Source organism: Tamandua tetradactyla, chromosome X, assembly GCF_023851605.1.
Source record: "Tamandua tetradactyla isolate mTamTet1 chromosome X, mTamTet1.pri, whole genome shotgun sequence".
NCBI classification, from domain to species: domain Eukaryota; kingdom Metazoa; phylum Chordata; class Mammalia; order Pilosa; family Myrmecophagidae; genus Tamandua; species Tamandua tetradactyla.
This window is the reverse complement of record NC_135353.1, coordinates 91334063-91357827: the sequence shown is the minus strand read 5'-3', so window position 1 is coordinate 91357827 and position 23765 is coordinate 91334063. Positions and strand designations below refer to the sequence as shown.

The following is a 23765-nucleotide window of genomic DNA, read 5'->3' as shown; positions in this document are numbered from 1 at the left end:
TTAGACTTTGCTACCTAGCATAACCTGCCAAACCCCAACCAAGACCATTCCACCCAATCCTAAAGACACCTAGGGCAATATTTAAGATTCCACAAGGGTTCCATGCACTAGAGCAACTTTCCAGAAACCTACAACCTCCAGTTGGATCCCAAGACCAGATAAGTCCTGAAACCTAGAGGGCCCAGCCTCTCTGAGAACATCAGCTAGTTCCATCTTCTTACCACATATTATTGACAGCCCCTTCCAACATGAAAAATTTAGAATGGCCATAGCTCAAATACCCCTAAAGAGAGGGATAGAAAGATCAAAGGTGTGGTGGAGGTATATAGAGAAGATAGTATTTAACAAATGAATATGATTGTTGGATCATTAACTTGGTATTTCTTTTAATTTCTAGTATCTTAGAGCAGTAGAAGTAAAAACCTAAAATGGTGGAAATATAAGCCATGCCAAACTCTGAAATCTGTGCTACAACTAACTGTGGTGCTGTGCTTTGAAATTTATTGTTTTTTTGGATATATGTCATTTTTTCACACACACACAAAAATCATTGTGTGATAAAAAAGTATTTACTCCTTCTAGCCTCTCCTTATAGCCTCCAATATTCTGGAGCCACTAGAAGGGAAAATCTAAGATGATGGTATGAAGCCCATGCCTGTAACTATTTGTTGAAGAGTGCTTTGAAAACTATTGTTTTTTTCTTTCTTTGCTTTGTATATATGTTATATTATACAATAAAAAAGTTAAAGAAAATTAGGTGGTATTTATTTGTTAAAAATACTTCATATAGCTTTATATGCCCCTCCTCAGAGGCACTGTGGGATCTCAATTATGCAAGCTGCTTAATACAAATGCAGTCTTTTCCCAACCCTTTTCATTAATGATACAATTAGGAACTTGTAGGAAATATTTTAGACACCTATAAATATGAAAATTGTTGGTGAAATACCCTCTAATATTCTCCCCTCAAAAACTGTATGATGTTGCTTTGGAAATTTTATCTCTGTTTGTATGCATTAACCCTGCTTGTCATATTGGATCAAAAAATATGAGACACTTTTCGAAGTGATAATCCATATATCTTTGTTCTGTAAAATTTCAGTACATTTATTAAAAATTGAATTGATTTAATTTTCACACCTCAGAATTTATTTTCAAAGTAAAGTTTTAACTTTCACACAGCCTTTTTGTGAGTATGGGATTATTTTTAAGTTTGAAAAATTCATTTTGGAATGTAAAGTAGTTGTAGTTTACCCAACTCAACTTTAAAGCATGAAGATTGGTTCTTTGATAGAGAATCTGAGCCTTTGACCTTGTTTTATTCCGACAGAATTGTGAGTTCAATATTATTTCTTAGCAAAGGGAAAAGAATCAGAATTGTTCAATATGTCTTGGGTTTTAAGGGTGCATAAAGGAGTTTCCAGAGTTTCCTCAAAGATCTGGGTGTGAATTCAAAAGTAGAGACAAAGTACTTACCGTGGGCTAAGAGTAAGCATCAGATTCAGACTCGCCCTGAGCTGTCCATTTCCTCCCCAAAGTACTTATATCCTATTTGAAATCAGGTTATTTACCTAGTAGTGGCTCCAGAAAATGCTACTAAACATCTAAACAGCTACAAGGAATTTGGGATATGGCAGGCCTTTTGAGCCTATCTACTACTGCTTATAATTTTTACTTGGGGAGCTCTGCCATCAAAAATAAAGATTATTTATTGTGCATTTATGATGTGTTAAATATTGGACAAAATGCTTTACATTTTTACAACTCTATCATTTTCCTTATTTTAAAGATGAGGAAACTGATATTAAAGCAATTAAATAACTTGTCCAAAGATACATGACTTTTTTGGTTAAGTTTCGAACTCAGGTGTGTTGTTTGCCAAAGCTCTTTCAATTATACTAACTGGTCTTTATATGACAACACCAAAATTCACTATCTTTCTTCTTTCCATTTGAAGATCAAGAAAGTTTATAATAGAGGGAGTCCTGTGAACATTTTCAAATATGTTATTATTTTAGTATATTTGGCCTTGATGACCCTCTGAGACCAAATATAATAAAATAGACAAAATTAGGTATTTAAAAGCTACAGAAGAAATACTTTAATTCTCTTCAATCAATCTTTATGACATGTTTACTAATTTCCCGGTATAGCATGGGTAAGAAGAGGAGGCATATAAGCTTGCAGCTTGAAATTCTTATGAGGAGCAGAATGGTAGAAGGCTTGCAGCTGAATAAATGGGTAGGATAATAATGAGTTTTAGAGATCAGTTAAACCACTGCTTTTGGAAATGCCACATGGAACGACCCAACCACCTTCAGGAATACTGTTGGCTTGTGTCCCAAATATTTGGTAACTTGTCATAAAGTTTAGCATTTGTTCTGTTAAATTTAACAATTAATTTTAAAATTCTCTCATTTTGTCTATTGTGTCACTGCTGCCTGTCTACAGGTTTCTTGAGGTCAAGGGACATGTCTCCTTTCTTTTAATCTCCAGTGATCTCTAACATGGTGACTTGATTTACAAGTTATTTCACATTTTATCATTAAACTTCTTGGTACTAGTTTGATAGTTCAACAAGCTATAGCAGCAGGAAAGGAGCCAAAAGGGAAATAAAACATTCTCCTCATTTTTTTGTTTCTTCCATTCTTGCATGCCAGTGTGAATGGATGAAGTAAATGTAAACAGTGCCTGTCTGTCTGTGTTTCTGCATGCATTAAGGGGCAGTGTGGGAGGCTGGGGAGACAGATGGGAATGAGATAGGAGTAGGTGGTGGGTTATTTTATTTTGTGAAAAATAACGTATATATTCTATACTAAAAAACAATAAATTTCAAGGCACAACACAACAATTAGTTGTAGAACAGATTTCAGAGTTTGGATGGGTTACAATTCCACAATTTTAGGTTTTTACTTCTAGCTGCTCTAAGACACTGGAGGAAATATCAATGCAGTGATTCAGCAATCATACTCATTTGTTAAAACCTATCTTCTCTGTATAACTCCATCATCACCTTTATCCCACTCTTTACGAATATTTTGGACTATGGCTATTCTAAATTTTTCATGTTGGAAGGGGCTGTCAATAATATGGCGTAGAACTAGCTGATGTTCTGGAGAGGCTGGGCCCTCTAGATTTCAGGACTTATCTAGTTCAGGGACCCATCTGGAGGTTGTAGGTTTCTGGAAACTTACCCTAGTCCATGGAACCCTTGTAGAACCTTATATAACACCCTAGGTGGTCCTTAGGATTTACTGGAATTGTTTTGGTTGGGGATTTGGTAAGTGATGATAGGTAGCAATGTCTAACTGAAGCTTGTGTAAGAGCAATCTCTGGAGTAGCATCTCAACCCTATTTGAGCTCTCCCAGCCATGGACGCTTTATTAGTTACGCTTCTTTAACCTTTTTGGTCAGGATGAAATTGTTGATCCCATGGTGTCAAGGTTGGACTCATCCCTGGGAGTCATCTCCCATGCTTCCAGGGAGACTTTAACCCCTGATGTCATGGTCCACATATTGGGGAGGACAATAGTTTCACTTGCAGAGTTGGGCTTAGAGAGAGTGATGTCACATTTGAGCAACAAAAGAGGTCCTCCAGAAATAATTCTTAGGCATATCTATAGGTAGGCCAAGCTTCTCCACAATCTACATAAACTTCACAAGAGTAAACCTCAAGTTCAAGGGCTTGATCTATTGATTTGAGTGTCCCTAAAGTTTGAACAGTATCAGGTGATTCTTTATTGGTAAAGTTTAATAATTTCATACTTTTTCTCTCATCGCTCAAGGGACTTTGCCAATACTTTTTTATTATCTTCTTAATATATTCTAGGATGTATTCAGGCATTACATTAAGCTATACAAGAATTAAAGTCATTATTCTTATTCTGGGTTTCCTGTGTGTCAGTTGTTCAATGGGCTTTCCAGACAGGTTGAGTTAGATTATGTGCTACAGAAAATTTAGTTTCTGGACAAAATAAACCTTTCTTCCTTTGGTCTCAAAGCCTAGGATCAGGCAATGTCTTCCTTACCACTGTGTTCTCAATTACTTTAATCCTGACCTTATCAACTTCATTCTTATCTCTGAAAACGAGGTTACAGATAAATAAAAGAACCTCTCAAAATCCAAAAGTAATAATTTCCCTTTGGACTAAACATGTCTGGTATAAGAGCTTACAATGTAGGCTCTTGAATTCTTGCAAGCATTTTCTAAAGGAGACCACACCACAATTGTTCTTTTGTTTCTGGATTGTTTTGCCTCACCTGAAGTCCCACACTTTAATTGACATCATTGTATGCCTCATAACTTCATTCCTTTCTGTAGTAGCACAATATTCAATCATATATACTCACTATCATTCACCCATCTACTTCTCAGTCAGTGCATCCTTGAGCCATCTGCATTCATTAGGCATCGTGTACAATGCCCAAAGTCCACAGTCCATCACCACTCTCAATTTTAGATAATTTCATTGTGCCCAAGAGAAAGATAACCAGTAAAAACACTTTCACCAAATAGGAATTCTAAACCTCTCCTTAACCCTTGTCACTGCCCGCAATATTTACCCCTGCTGTTGCTGTGGTGCTACTGATGCTTTCTTATTCAACATAGCACATAGCATGTAATACCAGTTTTCCCCCTGTACTCCAGACATAAACATTCTTTGTACACAAATCATACTTTTGAAGTAGTTCTTGCAAGAACTAATTCATATTTCTAGTGTTAATCAGTGGGACACATAGGTCTATACAACCCCTTTCAAACTTGTTCAAATTCAATATGATAATATTGCTTATAGACCCACTAGAGAACTGCCTTCACTTCTATCTATTCCCTTACATTTGAGTTCAAACTGCATTAGCTAACCATTCACCCATCTTTAGCTTCTATGTATCTTTAAGTCTCCTATATTCTGTATTATAAGTCTCTGATTTTTCCTTTACCATGGTCATAAACGGAGTGATGCAGTATTTTGTGTCTGGCTTATTTCACTCAACATTGTGTCCTCAAGTCTCTTAAGAAACGAACCCGGGTCCTCAGGCATGGCAGGCAAGCACTCTTACCTGCTGAGCCACCGTGGCCCGCCCTCTTCCATCTTGTCATGTGCTTCAGGGCATCACTTTATCTTACTGATGCATAATATTCCATTGTATGTATATGCCAAATTTGTTAATCCACTCATCTGTTGGGCTTTTGGATTGTTTCCATCTTTTGGCAATTGTGAATAATACTCCTATGAACATTGGTGTGCAAATATCTGTTTGTGTCACTGCTTTCAGTCTTTCTGAGTATATACAAAGTAGTGCTATTGCTGGGTCATAAGGCAACTCAATATTTAGTTTCCTGAGGAACCACCAAACTGTCTTCATTAGCAGCTGTACCATTATACATTCCAACCAGCAGCGCATAAGTGTTCCAATTTCTCCACATCCTCTCCAATATTTATAATTTCCTGTTTGTTTAATAGCAGCCATTCTTATAGGTTTGAGGAAGTATTCATTGTACTCTTGATCTGCATTTCCATTACAGCTAATGAAAATGAGCATCTCTTCATATGCTTTAAAGCCATCTGTATTTGCACTTCGTAAAACTGCCTATTCCTATCCTTAGCCCATTTTGTAATTGGGCTGTTTGTCTTTTGGTTGTTGAGTTGTATGATTTCTTTATGCATACAGGATATCAAACCTTTGTCTAATGTGTGACTTCCAAACATTTTCTCACGTTGAGTTGGCTGCTGTTTCACCATTTTGACAGTCTTTTGAGATGCAGAAGCATTTGATTTTGAGGAGTTCCCATCTAATCTATTTTTTTGTTGTTGTTACTTATGCTTTAGGTATAAAGTTCAGGAAACTATTCCTATTACTAGGTATTGAAGATGTTTCCCTACATTTTATTCTAGAATCTTAAAGGTGCTAGTTCTTATATTTAGGTGTTTGATCCACTTTGAGTAAATTTTTGTATAACGTGTAAGGTAAGGGTCCTCTTTCATTCTTTTGGTTATTGTTATCCAGTTCTTCCATGTCCACTTGTTGAAAATACTACTTTGTCCCAGTTCAGTGGATTTGGAGGTCTTGTTGAAAATCAGTTGACCATAGATTTGGTGGCCTATTTCTGCACTCTCAATTTGATTCCATTGGTCAGTATTTCTATCTTTGTGCCAGTACCATGCTGTTTTGAACACGGTGGCTTTATAATAAGTTTTAAAGTCAGAAAGAGTTGATCCGCCCTCTTTGATCTTCTTTTTTAGGATGCTTTTAGCTATTCAGGATCCTTTTCCCTTCCAGATAAATTTGGTTACTAGCTTTCCCAAATCTTCAAAGTAGGTTGCTGGAATTTTGATTGGTACTGTGTTGAATCTATGGATCAATTTGGGTAGAACTGACATCTTAATTACATTTTACCTTCCATCCATTAGCAGGGAATATCTTTCCACCTATTAAATCTTGCTTGATTTCTTTCAGCAATATTTTGACTCTACCATTAGTTTGCTATGTAACTCAGAATGAGTTCCATTTTGGGGCCATAGTTATCTCATCTGTAAGTTATTGAAGGGTCTAAAGATTAATAGAATATTAATGAAGATTTTAAAAACCTAATTATATTTAATATGCTTAACCAGCTCTGTTAGCAAATGAAAAATTATTAAAAACTCAATAAATCATTATCCATGATTCACCAAGCTGCCCCAGGTAATCTTAATAAATATGTACTGATTGTGCTTATTTAACTACTCCATGTATAAGCTACTGAGTAGGCTTTAGTGCATGATATGTGGACTCTAACCAGTCTAAAGCCTTGCTCCCACATTTCTACCATTGTACTGTGCTTTTTTCACCTGGAGCTGTAAAGGTCCCCATCAGTTATTTGAAGAAGATAATTGGGAAAATGCCTACATGCTCCTTGTGAAGATCTTGGATAAAGACTTCTAGTTCTTTGTCATTAATTCATTGGCTTATCCACTGATCAAATCTCAATCATTTTGAGCATAAAAGTAGAGATTCTAGCTTAACTAAGTAGACCTAGCAGACATATGTAAAACACTGCACACACTAAGAACAGAATACACATTTTTCTCAAGTGCTCAGGGATCATTCTCCAGTATACTCTGTATGCTGGATCATGAAACAAATCTCAAAAATTCAAAATTAATGAAATCATACAATATATAACCTCCAACTACAAAGCAATGAAGCTCTGTCATTAATGAAATCAATAACAGAGGGAGACAGGGAAAATTCACAAATATGTAGAAATTAAACAACATGCTCTTAAACAACCAATGGGTTAAAGAGGAAATCATAAGAGAAATTAGGAAATACCTTTTGGTGAAACAAAATGAAAATACAACAAAACAAAATTTATGGGATTCAGAGAAGGCAGTGCTGAGGGGAATATTTATAACTTTAAATGCTTACATTAAAAAAAGAAAAAAAATACTCCAATCAGAAAGATAACCTCAAAATTGAAAGAACTAAAAAAAGAAGAGAAAACTAAACCTAAATGGGCAGATGGAAGGAAATAACAAAGGTTAGAGGAGAGATAAATGAAACAGAAAACAAAACAAAAATAAAAACAAGAGACAGAATTAACAAAGCCAAAAACTGGTTCTCTGAAAAGATCCATAAATTTAAAAAAACTTTAGCTAGACTGACAAATAAAAAAAGAGAGGATACAAATAATGAAAATCAGAAATGAAAGGGGGACATAACTACAGACCCCACTGAAATGAAAAGGACTATAGCAGGGTACTCTGAACTGTGTGCCAGTAAATTAGATATCATAGAGGAAATGCACAAATTCTTTGAAACACAAAAACTACCTACATTGACACAAGAAGAAACAGAATAACTCAACAAAAGCAATTACTAGTGAAGAGATTGAACCAGTAATACAAACCTTCCAACAAGGAAAAGCCCAGGACCAGTTGGCTTGACAGATTAATTCTACCAAACATTCCAAGAAGATTTAACTCTAATTCTGCTCAAATTCTTCCAAAAAGTTGAAAAGGAGGGAGTACTTCCAAACTCATTCTATGAGGGCAACATCACAATCATGCCCATGCTGGTTAAACTTACCACAAGAGAAGAAAAGTAAAGAACAATATAATCTATGAATATAGATTTAAAAATCCTCAACAAAGTATTAGCAATCTGAGCCCAACAACATTTAAAATGAACTATATACTGCAATTGAACTGGATTTATCTCTGGTATGTAAGAATGGTTCAACAAAAAGTCGATTATGTAATACACCACAGTAACAGAATGAAGGAAAAAAACCCAGCACGATCATATCAATTAATGTAGAAAAGGCATTTGACCCAATCCAAACAGCTTCTTGCTAAAAACACTTAAACTATTCGGAATAGAAGGAAATTTCCTCAATATGACAAACAGCATTGGTCTTGTTTGCTTGCTGGCAGAATGTGATATACCAGAAACAGAGTGGCTTTTAAAAGGGGGAATTTAATAAGCTGCTAGTTTACAGTTCTAAGGCCAAGACAATGTCCCAATTAAAACAAGTCTATAGCAATGTCTAGTGTAGGGCATCCAGGGAAAGATACCTTGGTTCAAGAAGGCTGATGACATTCAGGGTTTCTCCCTTGGCTGGAAAGGCACAAAACAAAGTCTGTTAGCTTTCTCTTCTGGCTTCTTGTTTCATGAAGCTCCCCAGGAGGTAGTTTTCTTCTTCATTCCAAAAGTCACTGGCTGGTGGATTCTCTGCTTTGTGGTTCTCCGGCATTCTCTGCTGTCTCAGAATCTTGTGGCTTTCTCTCTTGTTGTTTTCTAGCTTTTTCCAAAGTGCTTCTTTTTAAAGGATTCCAATAAAACCAATCAAGACCACCTGGAATGGGTGGTGACATGTCTCCATCTAATCAAGTTTAATACCCACACTTGATTGAGTCACATGTCCATGGAGATAAGCTAATTACAGTTTCCAAAACACAGTACTGAATAGGGATTAGAAGAAACTGTTGCTCCACAAGGTTGATTAGGATTAAAACATGGCTTTTCTAGGGTATGCAAACCTTTTCAAACTTGCCCAGGCATGTATGAAAAGCCCAAAGCTGACATCCTACTTACTGGTGAAAATTGAGAACTTTTCCTTTAAGATCTGGAACAAGACAAGGATGGCCACTGTCACAATTTTTATTTAAAGTTGTACTAGAAGTTCTTGCCAGAACAATTAGGCAAGAAAAAAGAGCCATGCAAAATGGAAAGGAAAAAGTAAAACTTTCCCTATTTGCAGATGATATGATCCAATATACAGAACATTATGAAAAATCCACACCAAAGCTCCTAGAGCTAATGAGGGAATTCAGCACAGTGATAGGATACAAGATGAGCACCACCAAATCAGTATTGTTTGTATACATAAGCAATGAGCAACTGGAAGAAGAAATCAACTTAAAAATCAATAAAGAATAACAACTAAAAGAATAAAATATCTATGAATAAATCTAGCCAAGAATATAAAGGGTTTCTGCACAGAAAACTACAACACATTGCTAAAAGCAATTAATTAAGACCTAATTAACTAGAAGGGTATTCCATTTTCATGGATTGGAAGACTAAATATTATTAAGATGTCAGTATTACCCAAAAAATTCAAGCAATATTCTTTACAGAAATGGAATAGCAAATCATCAAATTTATATGGATGTGTAAAAGGCCCCAAATAACTAAAGCCATCTTGATTTTCTTTAAGAATGAAGATGGAGGAATCACATTTCTGATCTTAGAACTTATTAACAAAGACATAGTACTCAAAATCACAAGGAAATGGCAGAATGACAGACATATAGACCAATGTAACATAATTGAGAGCTAAGAAATCAAACCTCACATTTATGGCCAACAGACATTTTGCAAGGTGCCAAAGACCACTCAATTGGAAAACAATAGTCTCTTCAGAAAATGATGCTGGGAAAATGGATCTATACTTGCAAAAATATGAAAGAGAACCACTACCTCACACCTTGTATAAAAATCAACTCAAAGTGGGTCAAAGACCTAAATATATGAGCTAGAACTGTTCAGAGTTTTAGAAGAAAATGTAAGGAAGCATCTTCAGGTGCTTTTATTAGGTAACAATTTCTTAGATTTTACATCCATAGTACAAACAGCAAAGAAAAAAGAAGAAAATAGGAAAAAGGGGCCTCATCAAAATTAAAACTTTTGTTTCTCAAAGGACTTCATCATGAAAATAATGCAATAGCTTACATAATGGGAGAAAATATTTGAAAATCACATATTCAATAAAAGTTTAATATCCAAAAATTTTTAAGAAATCCTTTAATTTAACAACAATGACACAAGCAACACATTTTTTAAAAAGGCAAAAGACTTGAATAGACATCTCTTCAAGGAATATATACAAATGGGTAAGAAGCACTTGAAAAGATGTTCAATATCATTAGCCATTAGGGAAATACAAATCAAAATCATAATGGGGGGTGTGCAAGGGTAGTTCAATGGTAGAATTCTCACCTGCCATGCAGGAGACCAGGGTTTGATTTCACTCCCCCCACCTCCTAAAAAAACCACAAACAAATAAAAGACAAACAAAACAAAACAAAAATCACAACAAATGATACTGCAATAGCAGGATACTCAAATGGAAAAATAATGATATATGACCCAACCATACAGCATACAAAAAAAATCACAATGAGATACCATTACACATCCATCAGAATGACTGCTATTTAAAAAACAGAATATAACAAGTGTTGGAGAGGATACAGAGAAATAGGAGCACTCAATCTTTGCTGGTCACAAGGTAACATGGTATAGTTGCTGTGAAAGTCAATTTGATGACTCCACACAAAGCTAAGTAAAGAACCAAGATATGAACCAGAAATCCCACTACCCAAAATAACTGAAAGCAGGGACTTACACAAATATTTTCACAACAGTATTCATAGAGATATTATTCACCATTGCCCAAAGCTGGAAGCAACCTAAATGTCTGACAACCAATGAAAGGATAAACAAAATGTGGTATAAGCATACAATGGAATATTAATCAGCCTTAAAAAAGAATGAAGCTTTGGTGTGTGCTACAACATGGATGAGCTTTGAAGATGCCATGTTGAGTGAAATCAGACACATCTAACAAGTACTGCATGCTCTTATTGATTTGAAACACGCTTGAAATAAGAAAACTCATAGAGTCAGAATCTAGAATATAAGTTACCAGGGGCCAGGGTAAGGATGGGGAATGGGAAGCTAAGCCTTAAAATATGCAGGGAAAGGAACTTCTGGGAAGATGCCCAAAAAGAGTAGCTTGAGATTAGCCCTGCTCCATGGAAAAGCTAGAGAAGGTACAAGAGGTTGACTGAGGTGGCGATTCAGGAGTGTGGCTGACTGGGAGAGCCTTCTGTACCGCATGGGGAAGCCCTGGTTACCAAGGCCAAGGAACCGAGAGGCAGAAAGCTGGAGCCTGGTGCAGAGGTGTGGAGCCGCAGAGCCTGTGGAACTGCATGGATGGGAGACTGGGACTAGGGAGTAAGCCAGGCCACATTCCTTGGGTGTGCTGCCCTCACCAGTGCAGCCCCATGACCAGCAACTCACCCCACACCCCACGCACCTAAGTCTCATCACCCACTCCCATTCCCCACGCTCCAGGCACCCTCACCCCACCAGCCCCCAGTGCACATACCTGCCCCACACCCCAACCCACCTCTCCTGCGCACCCTCCTGAGCACTCTCTCCCCCTCCCTGTAACCTGCAGGCTGTTGCCAGTGCATAAAGGCTGTTGGCACTAACCTCCCTACCTAAGCTACCCCTGCTCCCCCACCCATAATGTTGCATACCCTCACTCCGCCCTGCCTGAGCTCTGCACATCCATTTATGACACTCCAAGGCCCACACATGTGCACAGGCTCCCAATCGCATCATTCATTCTGGGAACCGCACTTTACAGCAGTCCTAGAACCACGCATGTGCATGGCCCTCAGCCTCACTTCCCAGCTCTAAGGAAGTGCTGACCTGTGCAGCCGGATCACACCTGCCCCCAGTCCTTGAAGGCATAACACCAACCTGCTGCCACAGTTCTACACATGTGCACCCTGTGACTTAAACCAGTGCATACCAGGGTTACGCCCCCCCCACACACAGACCGGTGCATCCAGGCAGCTACATCCTCCCTGGCTGCTGGGAACTCATGTTCACAAACATCAGTGTAACATCCTCAGCCTGCACTGAGTCATGAAACAAATCACTGCACTGAGTGCACCACCCGGGACCTGCTCCCTGCTGTACAGCCAATCTGCAAACACAAGGCCTTAGACTACTGAACAAAATCAACTCCCAAAGTAAATCAATCAAGATATTTACATGAGACAAAGATAGCAGATCACTAAGCATATCACAATGCAGACAGATATAGCCCTGCCTAACAATCAGATTAAAACACCAGAGGTGACACACACATTGGAACAACTAATCAAAGATGTTCTCTCAACTCTACTTAACAAAATAAGTGGGATAGCAAATGACATAAAGGAGATCAAGAAAACAGTAGAAGAACATAAAGACGAATTTAAAAGAATGAAAAGAAAAATAGTGGATATCACAGAGACTAAAGAATCTGTTGACCAAATAAAAAACATACTATAGGCACACAACAGGATATTTGAAGAGACAGAAGAAAGAATAAGTGATATAAAGGACAGAATAATTGACTTTGAAGACTCAAAACAGCAAATGGCAAAAAGATGGAAAAAATTGAAAGGAAACTCAGAGAAATGATAGACAAATCAAAAGACTCAAATATAAGAATCATTGGAGTCCTAGTAGAAGGGAGGAGTAAAGGGCTAGGAAGAAGAGTTGAGGCTATAATGGGGAAAATTTCCTAATCCTCATAAAGGACATAAATATAAAAGTCAAAGAATCCCAACAGAATACATCCAAATAGGCCTTCCCTGAGGCACACACTAATCAGTCTGTCAAGTGGTGAAGAGAAGCAAAAAATCCTGAAAGTGTCAAGAGAAAAACAATCTACTACATACAAGGGAAATCAAATAAGACTGAGATCAAACTATTCAACCAGCACCCTGGAGGTGAGAAGGCAGTGGTGTGATATTACTCAAGATCCTGAAGGAGAGACGTCCAGAGAAGAATTCTGTACCCAGACAAATTGTCCTTCAAAATTAAAGGAGAGATTAAAGTTTTAACAGGCAAAAAAGTTCTGAAAGAATTTGTCAACAAGAGACCAGCCCTCTAAGAAATACCAAAAGGAGTTCTGTCGGCTGTAAAAAAAAAAAAAAAAAAAAAGACAGGAGAGGGAGATTTTTAGGAGGGCACAGAATTGAAGAGTATCACTAAGGGCAATATAAAGAATACAAAGAGAAGGAAGGAAAAGAATATATAGATCTGAGAAATAAAATTTTAAAATATTGGACGGTGGAAGTAAGAAATGCCCTTTCAGTAATAACTTTGAATGTCAATGGACTAAACTTACCAATGAAAAGACACATATTGGCAGAATGGATTAAGAAACATAATCCAGCTATATGCTTCTTACAAGAGACTCATCTTAGACACAATGATACAAATGAATAGAAAGTGAAAGAATGGAAAAAGATTTTCCTCTAAGTTGTAACCAAAACAAAGCAGGATTAGCTATACTAATATCAGACAAAATAGATATCATAAGAGACAAAGAAGGACACTGTATACTAAGTAAAGGGTCAATTCACCAAGAAGATATAACAATCATAAATGTTTATGCTCCCAATCAAGGAGCTCCAAAGGACATGAGACAGACATTGGCAAAACTGAAGGGAATGAATGATGTTTCAATGTTAATAGTAGGAGACTTCAATACACCACTCTCTTCTATATATAGAACACCCAAATAGAGGATCAAGAAGGAAATAAGAGAAGTCAAATAACTTGATAAATAAACTAGACCTAACAGACATATATAGGTATTGCACCCCAAACACAAGTTATGCATTTTTCTCTGGTGCTCATGGAACATTCTCTGGGATAGATCATATGCTGGGGCACAAAAGAGTTCTTTAAAAATTTAAAAACACTGAAATTATTCAAGGCACTTTCTATGATCACAATGGGGTGAAACTGGATCTCAATAACCAGCAAAGAGCTAGAACATTCAGAAATATATTGAGATTAAATAACACACTCTTAAACAACCAGTGGGTCAAAGAAGAAATTGCTAAGGAAATCAATAGGTATGTGGAGATGAATGAAAGTGAGAATACACTTCATCAGAACTTCCAGGTGTGGCAAAGACTGTGCTGAGAGGGAAATTTATTGCCTTAAATTCCTATATAAAAAACAAGAAAGAGCAAAAATCAAGGACTTAACTGCACACCTGGAGGAACTCAAGAAAGAACAACAAACTAACCACAAAGCAAGTAAGAAAAGAGAAGTAACAAAGATTAAGGCAGAGTTAAATGAATGAGATAATAAAAGAACAATGAAAAGAATCTATAAAAACAACAGTTGCTTCTTTGAGAAAATCAATAAAATTGATGGGCCACTAGCAATTCTGACAAAGAAAAAAGAGAGAGGATGCAAATAAACAAAATCAGAAATGAGAAGGGGTGCATTACCACAAACCTTGAAGAAATAAAATAAATCATACGAAGATACTATGAGCAGCAATATCCCTACAAACTAGACAACTTTGATGAAATGGACAAATTCCTGGAGATGCACAAACAAGCTACACTGACTCAGGAAGAAATAGAAGATCTAAACCAACCAATCACAAGTAAAGAGATTCAACCCGTCATCAAAATTCTTCCTACAAAGAAAAGCCCAAGACCAAAGGGCTTCATAGTGGAATTTTATTAAACATTCCAGAAAGAACTAACACCCATCCTGCTCAAACTTTTCCAAAAAATTGAGGAAAAAGGAACACTACATAACTCATTTTGTGAAGCTAATATCATTTTAATACCAAAAATTGAGGAAAAAGGAACACTACATAACTCATTTTGTGAAGCTAATATCATTTTAATACCAAAACTGGGTAAAGATGCTATAAGAAAGGAAAACTACAGGCCAATCTCCTCAATGAATATAGATGCAAAAATTCTCAAAAAAAGTTAGTAAATCGAATCCAAAAGCACATCAGAAGAATTATACACGATGAGCAAGTGTGGTTTATACTAGGAATGCAAGGATGGTTCAACACAAGAAAATAAATTAATGTAATACGCACATTAACAAATCGAAAGGGAAAAAATCACATGATCTTCTCGATTGATGCTGAAAAAGCATTTGAGAAAATTCAGCATCCTTTTCTGATAAAAACACTCCAAAAGATAAGAATCAAAGTTAACTACCTCCTTATGATAAAGGGAATGTGTGAAAAACCGATAGATAGCATTGTATTCAATGGAGAGAGGCTGAAAGCTTGTCCCTAAGATCAGGTACAAAGGAAGGATGTCCACTGTCACCACTATTATTCAACATTGTGCTAGAGGTTCTAGCTAGAGCAATCAGGCAGGACAAAGAAACAAAAAGCATCCAAATTCAAAAGGAAGAAGTAGAACTCTCACTACTTGCAGATGATATGATACTATACTTGGAAGATCCTGGGATATCTACAGCAAAGTTATTTGAGCTAATAAACAAATTCAGCAAGGTGGTGGGATAAATAATTAATGTCTAAAAATCAGTAACATTTCTTTTCCAAGCAATGAGCTAGCTAAGGAGTCAGTTAAGGAAATAATTCCATTTAAAATAGCAACTAAAAGAATCAAATACTTAAGAATGAACTTAACTAGGGACATAAAGGGCATGTACACAGAAAACTACATAACATTGCTAAAAGAAATCAAAGGAGATCTAAATAGGTGGAAAGACATTCCTTGCTCATGAATAGGAAGGTTAAATGTAGTTAAGATGCCAATTCTACAATGCAGTACCTATCAAAATTCAAACAACCTACTTTGAAGATTTGTAAAAGTTAACTACTAAATTCATCTGGAAGGGAAAGAGACCCTGAATAGCTAAAAGTATCCTAAAAAAGAAGAATGAAGTAGGAGTATTGACACTCTCTGAATTTAAAACTTATTATAAAGTCACAGTGGTCAAAACAGCATGGTACTGACACAAAGTTAGAAGCATTGACCAATCGAATTGAATTGAGAGTGCAGAAATAGACCACCAAATCTATGGTCAACTGATTTTTGACAAAGCCCCCAAATCCTCTGAACTGTGACAAAATAATCTTTTCAATAATTGGGCATGGAAGAACTGAATATCAGAAACCAAAAGAATGAAAGAGGACCCCTATCTTACACCCTACACAAAAATTAACTTAAAATTGATCAAGCACTAAATATAAGAACTAGCACCATAAAGCTTCTGGAAGAAAATGTAGTGAGACATCTTTAAGACCTAGTAATAGGAAGTAGCTTCCTAAATTTTACACCCAAAGCACAAGCAACAGAAGAAAAAATACAAATGGGAATGCCTCAAAATCAAATGCTTGTGCACCTCAAAAGACTGTCAAAAGGGTAAGAGGCAGTCAACAAATGAGAGAAAATATTTGGAAATCACATATTGGACAAAGATTTGATTTCCTGTATATACAAAGAAATCATTCAACTCATCAACATAAGAACAAGCAATCCAATTATAAAATGGGCTAAAGGTATGAATAGGCATTTTTCTGAAGGGCAAATACAGATGGCTCAAAGGCACATGAAGAGATGCATATTTTCATTGGCTATAAGGGAAATGCAGATGAAGACTACAATGAGATATCACCACACCTATAAGAATGGTTGCTATTAAACAAACAGGAAACTATAAACGTTGGAGAGGATGTGGAGAAACTGGGACACTTATGCACTGCTGGTGGGAATGTATAATGGTGCAGCCATGATGGAACAGTTTGGCAGCTCCTTAGGAAACTAAATATCGAGTTGCCCTATGACCCAACAATAGCACTACTTAGTATATACCCAGAAGAGCTGAAAGCAATGACACAAAGACATTTGCACACCGATGTTCATAGTAACATTATTCACAAGTGCCAAAAGGTGGAAACAAACCAAGTGCCCATCAACAGACAGGTGGATCAACAAAATGTGGAATATACATATGAAGGAATATTATGCAGCTGTAAGACAATATGATGTCCTGAAGCACATGACAAGATGGATGAGGCTTGAGGACATAATGCTGAATGAAATTAACCAGGATAGATCCTGTAACATTTCACTTTTATTGCCACCATAAAGGTATAATCAGAGGCTTATAATACAGAATATAAGGGACTTAGAGATACATAAAAGCTAGAGATGGGTGAACCATTAGCTAATGAGGTTGAACTTCAATGTAAAGGAATAGATAGGAGTGAAGGTGATTCTCTAATGTGTCTATAAGTAATATTACCATATTGAAGATGAACAAGATTGAAAGGGGAATTATAGACTTACGTGTCCCACTGATTCACACTAGAAGTATGAATTAGTACTTGCAAGAATTACTTCAAAGATATGATTCTTATATGAAGAGTGTTAAAGTCCAGAGTACAGGGGAAAACTGCTATTGCATGCTATGAGCTATGTTCTAAGGGAAACCATAAGCACTACTACAACAACAGCAAGGGTAAACAATGGGGGGGAGGGACAAGAGTTAAGAGGAGGTTTAGATTTCCTATTTGGCGAGAGTGTGTTCATTGGTTTTCTTTCTCTTGGGAACAATGCAATTATCTAAAATTGAGAATGTTGATGGACTGTGGACTTTCCGGCCTTCTGCATGATCCCTGATGAATGCAGGTGGCTGACAGATGCACTGACAAAGAAATAGATTGGCGAACGGTGGTGTTTTTTGTAGTGCATAATCTAATTTAACCTACCTGTAGGGCTCATTTGAACAATTGAAACACAGAGAGCACAGACTAAGAAAGAAGTCCTTTAATCCATGCACTAGAGTAACTTTCCAGAAACCTACAACCTCCAGATGGATCCCTGTTCCAGATGAGTCCTGAAACCTAGCCCTGCCTCTCCAGAACATCAGATAGTTTCAACTCCCTGCCCCATATTAGTGACAGACCCTTCCAATATGAAAAATTTAGAATCACCATAGTCCAAACACCCCTAAAAAGAGGTATGGAAAGATCAAAGATGATGGTGGAGTTATACATAACAGATAGGATTTAACAAATGAATATGAATGCCGAATCATTAAATTAAATTTTCTTTTAGTCTCCAATACTTTAGAGCAGCTAGAAGTAAAAACCCAAAATTGTGAAATTGTAACCCAAGTCAAAGTCTAAAATATGTTCTACTAGTAATTGCGGTGCTGTGCTGTGAAATTTATAGCTTTTTTGTGCATATGTCATTTTTCACAAAAAAAGAAGGAAAACAGTCGATTGTGATGATAAAAAAATATATTTAAGCCTTCTAGCCTCCAACATGGCAGGCGAGAACTCTGCCAGTGAGCCACGATGGCCCACCCTTAGGCCATCATTTTTCTCAGGCTATAACCTCTACTGGAAGTTGAAAAGGCCAACAGGTAAATATAATAGCTTTAAAGTATGTTAATATTCTAGAAAAAATTGATGAATTGACCCATAATTCACAAACCTTTTTTTGATAATTCACCTCACTTCCCATGAAATATAATCCATTAAATGGATTAAAATAAAGAAGTTTCTGAGAATACCACCATTTCCAATAAAATCTTCTTCCAGACAGCTGGATTTTGGGGTGGTTATGATTAATATGCTAACCTTCTCAATCACTGCATTTTGTCCCTATGAATTATTGCTCTAGGTTGAACTGATTTATCTGCTCCATTTAGGTGATGTTTGGGCAGCTCTGGTTCTGCCATCACACACACACACACGCACATGCACACACACGCACAAAACAAACAAGCTATCAGCAGTGATCATACTTTCAGTTGTAACTCCCAGCCTGTGCTTTATTTCCTAACCCACCTGACTAACCTTTCAGTCATAGCCAAGTCATATTCTGAGTCTTATGGTAATGCTTGTTGCTTACTTATTCTCTGCTCAGGTCAGTTATTCCCATCTTATTACCATATCCTAAAGACAAATGGATTTTGAAAGTACTTTAATTTATTTTATCCTCACCACATTTTTTTCTTCACCAGGTCCTTTAAAATGTTTATTGAAAAGTTCCTGTGGGAACAGAGCCCTCTTTGCTAGTGCTAATGGCAAAGAGAAAATGAGAAATAACATTTCTTGAGCACCTATTACATGCCAGGCACTGTTATTAGCTTTCACTTGAGATCCTGGGATAGCTCATGAAATATCAACAATACACCCCAGTAGTAGACATTATTTATTATACTCATATTACAAAAGGAAGAAATGAAGCTGCCATTTGAATCCAAGACACTGAAAGGACTTTCCACCTCAAAGAGCATGCAGTCTGAATGAGAAACAGCTTGCTATAAGTACTAGCTTGAAGCAAAATTGGGTTGTTTTCCTTCACATCTTTCCTGCCTTCTCTTCCCCTTTATAGTGTCCTCTGCCAACATTTATAATGCAATCTGGTTTCTCAGGTAATGTGACTATATTTTCCCACCTAGGACTATCCTTGTCTACTTTCTTTACTTACTTTCTTCTGCCAATTAAAACATCTTTCTTTGTATTTTGTCCCCTCAATTTTTTAAGGTGAAATCTCTCATCTGATTGATTACAGTTAACTGGCTAATGTGAAATCCTTCCCTGTATTATTTTCACTTTATTAGATTTCACTGTGCATTGAAGCACTAAATCTATAATGGGACATTTCAGGCTAGATGGCAGGCCTGTTGGTAAATTGAAGCAGAAAGGAATGGGTTTTGGTTTTTGGTTCCCCTAAATCACCTAATGTAGGAAGCCATGTATACACATTGCAAGGGTACATATAAGGCAGCTCTGGGTGGAGAAATGTATCTGTCTCCTAACACCAATAGTGCAGACAGCCAGTGACCAGCTGGGTCTATCTGGACGTGTATTCACTAATCATTGTAACAGTTGTGGCTGTGAGAATTACCTCAGAAAAGATCCCCTACCAAAGAAAAGATACCTACCCTCCAACTGTGATGGGAGTTTGACTAGTGGCTGTGGGATTTTTCTAGCATAGCTCATCTTAGTTAAGAACCACATGTGATCAAGCAGTGACTTGTGAACTATGCCGGTGAAATTCCTACCTTCTCTGGCCCTTCCCTAGGGCTGACAAGTTAAAGAGCGATGTCCGATGATAGAGGAATTCCCGTACACTCTGTTTGCTACCACTAAGGACTGAAGTATAACTCTTTCCATATTTTCTTTTGCCTGTGGTAATATACTCTTAATGTGTCAGCATCCACTGGCTGAAATTCCCAGCCCTTTATAAACATTGACTCCATGTTGTGGTTGATCACAGCTCTTCTGTGTTTTTTCAGGCATGAATGAATTGTTCCAGCCAGATTTCCCACAGCTTCACCAGGAGACCTTATTGCTGTGATTAAGGAGTTCCACCAGTACTGGAGAAAACAGTAGGTACTCAAAATGGTCTTGACTTCTTTATCTGCAACCTTGTTAAAAGAGTGCTCTTTCACCCTGTGGATCATAGACTGAAAGCCCTCAGTAGCCACCTGGCCCACATATGCTGACCCTCTTGATATAGTACCAGGTAATGGTCAGGTTCTAGAAATCAAGGCATGTAATCTTATAGAACATATGGAGTAGTTTATAAAATTCCATGTGCATTTTACTAGTGCCTTCCTGAGCCATACTGGGGTGTGGTGCAAAAGGAAAAGTCAGTCATACTGATCCTATTTTTAGGTACTATTCTGATATTTTGTTCATCACAGTTTTGGAATTAATTTTTATTTTTTAAAATATTGCATTAAAATATTTTTCTTGATTACCGAGTTTTTTTGATAACCCTTTAACTTTTATTTATTTATTTTAACATGGGCAGGCACCGGGAATCAAGCCCAGGTCTCCGGTGTGTCAGGCGAGAATTCTGCCACTGAGCCACCATTACACTGCCTGTGATAATCCCTTAATTTTTGTATTTAATGAGAGTATTTCACTTGCCTCATCTAGTCCTGGCCCTATTTTTTAAGGGGTGTTATGATTTATTTCATAGCTTTCAGAGAGAGAACTGGGAAATCAGGGTACATAAAACCATTAATTCTCATTCTGAAGGTAAATCTATATAGCATTAAATAATGCTTTCAATGCTAACCTTTAAGAGATTATCTATCTATCTATCTATCTATCTATCTATCTATCTATCTATCTATCTATCTAACTAGATTGATAGATATTTCACCCAGCATGCATTGCCCATTCTGATCATATATTATAGGATGTGTATGTTTGTCTGTTGGTCTATGTGTCTGTGTGTTGGGGAAAGGGATGCCACTTGCTGAGAAATGAAATTGCAATAGCTGTAGGTGAATCATAGGGATGTTAGGCAAATGTCTATGCATTGGTTTTTAAGCTGAAAAACCAATGAGTCCCAGATTAGGGACAAATTTGGAAGACCCAGATCTCAAGTTGAAGGAACTATTTGTTAGATTAGCTTATGGCTCCTTTGGTAGATGCTTGTTCTCAAACAATATCTGTCACTCAGCCTGGGACTCTAACTATTTTAATGGAATGGTATAGTGCTTAAGGCCAGTTTTAAAATTCATGGACAAAATGATGTACTTATCACCTAAGAGTGGAGATAAATAGACCCTAAACTTGGTAGCATTGGGTTATTTCCCTATATCCCTAACCAGCTGGTCAGGGTTTTAATAACAAATATAATTCCTTATAATGTACATATCCTTTCTATGTGAATATATCCAAATTTAATGTCAGTATTAAGTGTGTAAATTTATGGATATCTGAAAGTGAAATCGAAGCCATGACATTCTTTACTGTTGCTGTACTTTCTCATAAAATGGGAAAAAGCCTCTGTTCAAGACTTCTTGAATCTTTGCCCCATGATATAATCAGGGTAAGTATAACTGGGGAGCTCAGTGAGACAGGAGAAAAGTCAGGCACCTCTCTGAATCATACTGAATTTGGAAAACATATATTAGTGAGCGTAATAGATGGAGTAGCCTAAACACCTAATAGCATACTTCTATTGAAAGTTTTTCTACTGTCAAAATAAATAATTTGTTAATTCAAGCGATTAAGTATAGAAGTATTTACAAGTGATGCTGTTGGTTCAGCCTGCTTCCATGGTGAGATATGAAATCTAAATTAGTTGGCGATAATCAAGTATATTTCTATTTATTAGTTATGATATGTCCTAATGAAGGCACAATCTGACTTGAGTGTTAGAAAGAAGAAGAAAGAAATCACCCAGCCAATACTACTAGCAAACAAACAAAACAAAATAAGACACGACAGAACACCTTTATTAATAGATATGTAAATAAATTAGTGTGATTTGCTTAAATTCTTTCCTCTTGAGACATTAGTCATAATTCAGTCTTTGGTCATAGTACTTAGGTATGCATACAGTTATTTTACACTTTACAATGCCATTTGGTCATTTTATTTGATGTATTTATATAGCAATTATTATAGCACTGTCAAACTTTTAATACATTGAATACTCAAAGATGTGGGCATTGTTATCTTCTCATTTTACTGATGGAACTATTGAAGCACAGAGATGTTTAAGTAACTTGCCCAAAGTCACACATGGTTAGAAAGTGGCAGAGCCATGATTTGAGTCCTGGAAAACTCACACCAGAGTCCAAGCTCTTAACACTATAAATGGTGCTTCATTATTTAGATTATATCTGCACAGTTCATAATAATTATGTATGCATCATTTGAATGCACACGCACACACACACACACACACGCACACACACATATGGCATGAAGTACCAGGGCTATTTAAAACCAGAAGTCAAATGACAGAAAAAAAAAACACCAAAAACTAGAAAGATCTCTTAAAGATTATTTGGTTTATTCTGCTCATTTCAAAGAAGAAATGGGGGCTTAGAAAACTAAAGTGACTTGTCTAAAGTCACACAGACATTCAGTGGCAGAGGTAGAATAAGAACCTATAACGTCTCATTCCTTATCTAGTGCTCTTTTCACTACACTAAGTTGCCTTTATTATGACTTTACTATGACTATTTTAAATAAATGTATAATCAATTTTTATTTTTGAAGAAATGCCATCTTCAAAATGGCCAGTTTACAAAGTGCTTACCTCAATGATGTTAGACTCAAATTAAGTCCCTAGGCTGACTGGTAGCCAAGAATCTGACTCCCTGAGTCGATAATCATGCAGAGATAGGCCTATGGCAGAAATCAAAGTGAACAAATTAGCAGGTACGTTTAATGAGAAAAAAATATTATTTTCCTCAACTGTACATTTTAGAGACAAGTCCCTGTTCAATACACTTTTAGGTACCGTGTGAGTACCCTGGCTATGGTGGGGGAGGGACTTGTCATTTCCTGCCATAAGAAGGCAGCCGCTGTGGTAGAAAAAATATAAATAGCACAATATTTCTAGGGAGAAGTGTGTTCTGTTCCATTTTGATATGTGTCTGGGGAGAGGGCTATGCTTTTTAAACCTGATTTTCTTTTATATTTGCTTTCTTTGATTCATATACAATGTGGTTACTAAAATGCATATTCTCAAGAGTTGAGATAAAACAGCAATAAGTGTGCTTTAAATTGTCTGTTCTGCTTTAAGTTGTGGCTGGTAGATAAAGATGGTAAATTTATGGTTGGATGATTTTTAAAATGTTAAGTGCACATGAAGCTTGTGGGAGCCACTGTTGCTGAATGAAATGTTTTTCCT

General features: G+C 36.7%; 1 protein-coding gene across 3 annotated transcripts in view; it reads left to right on the top strand.

The window, feature by feature from the left end:
• The window catches only part of GPR174 (G protein-coupled receptor 174), a 65107-nt gene that overhangs the window by 8043 nt on the left and 33299 nt on the right, over positions 1-23765 (top strand). For 2 of the 3 annotated variants that reach the window (XM_077146415.1, XM_077146416.1), the window contains one exon: positions 20395-20487. The gene's annotated coding sequence lies outside the window, so the exon portion shown is untranslated. Of the gene's footprint in view, positions 1-20394; positions 20492-23765 lie in introns of all 3 variants that reach the window. The other variant, XM_077146417.1, reaches the window with a different exon arrangement.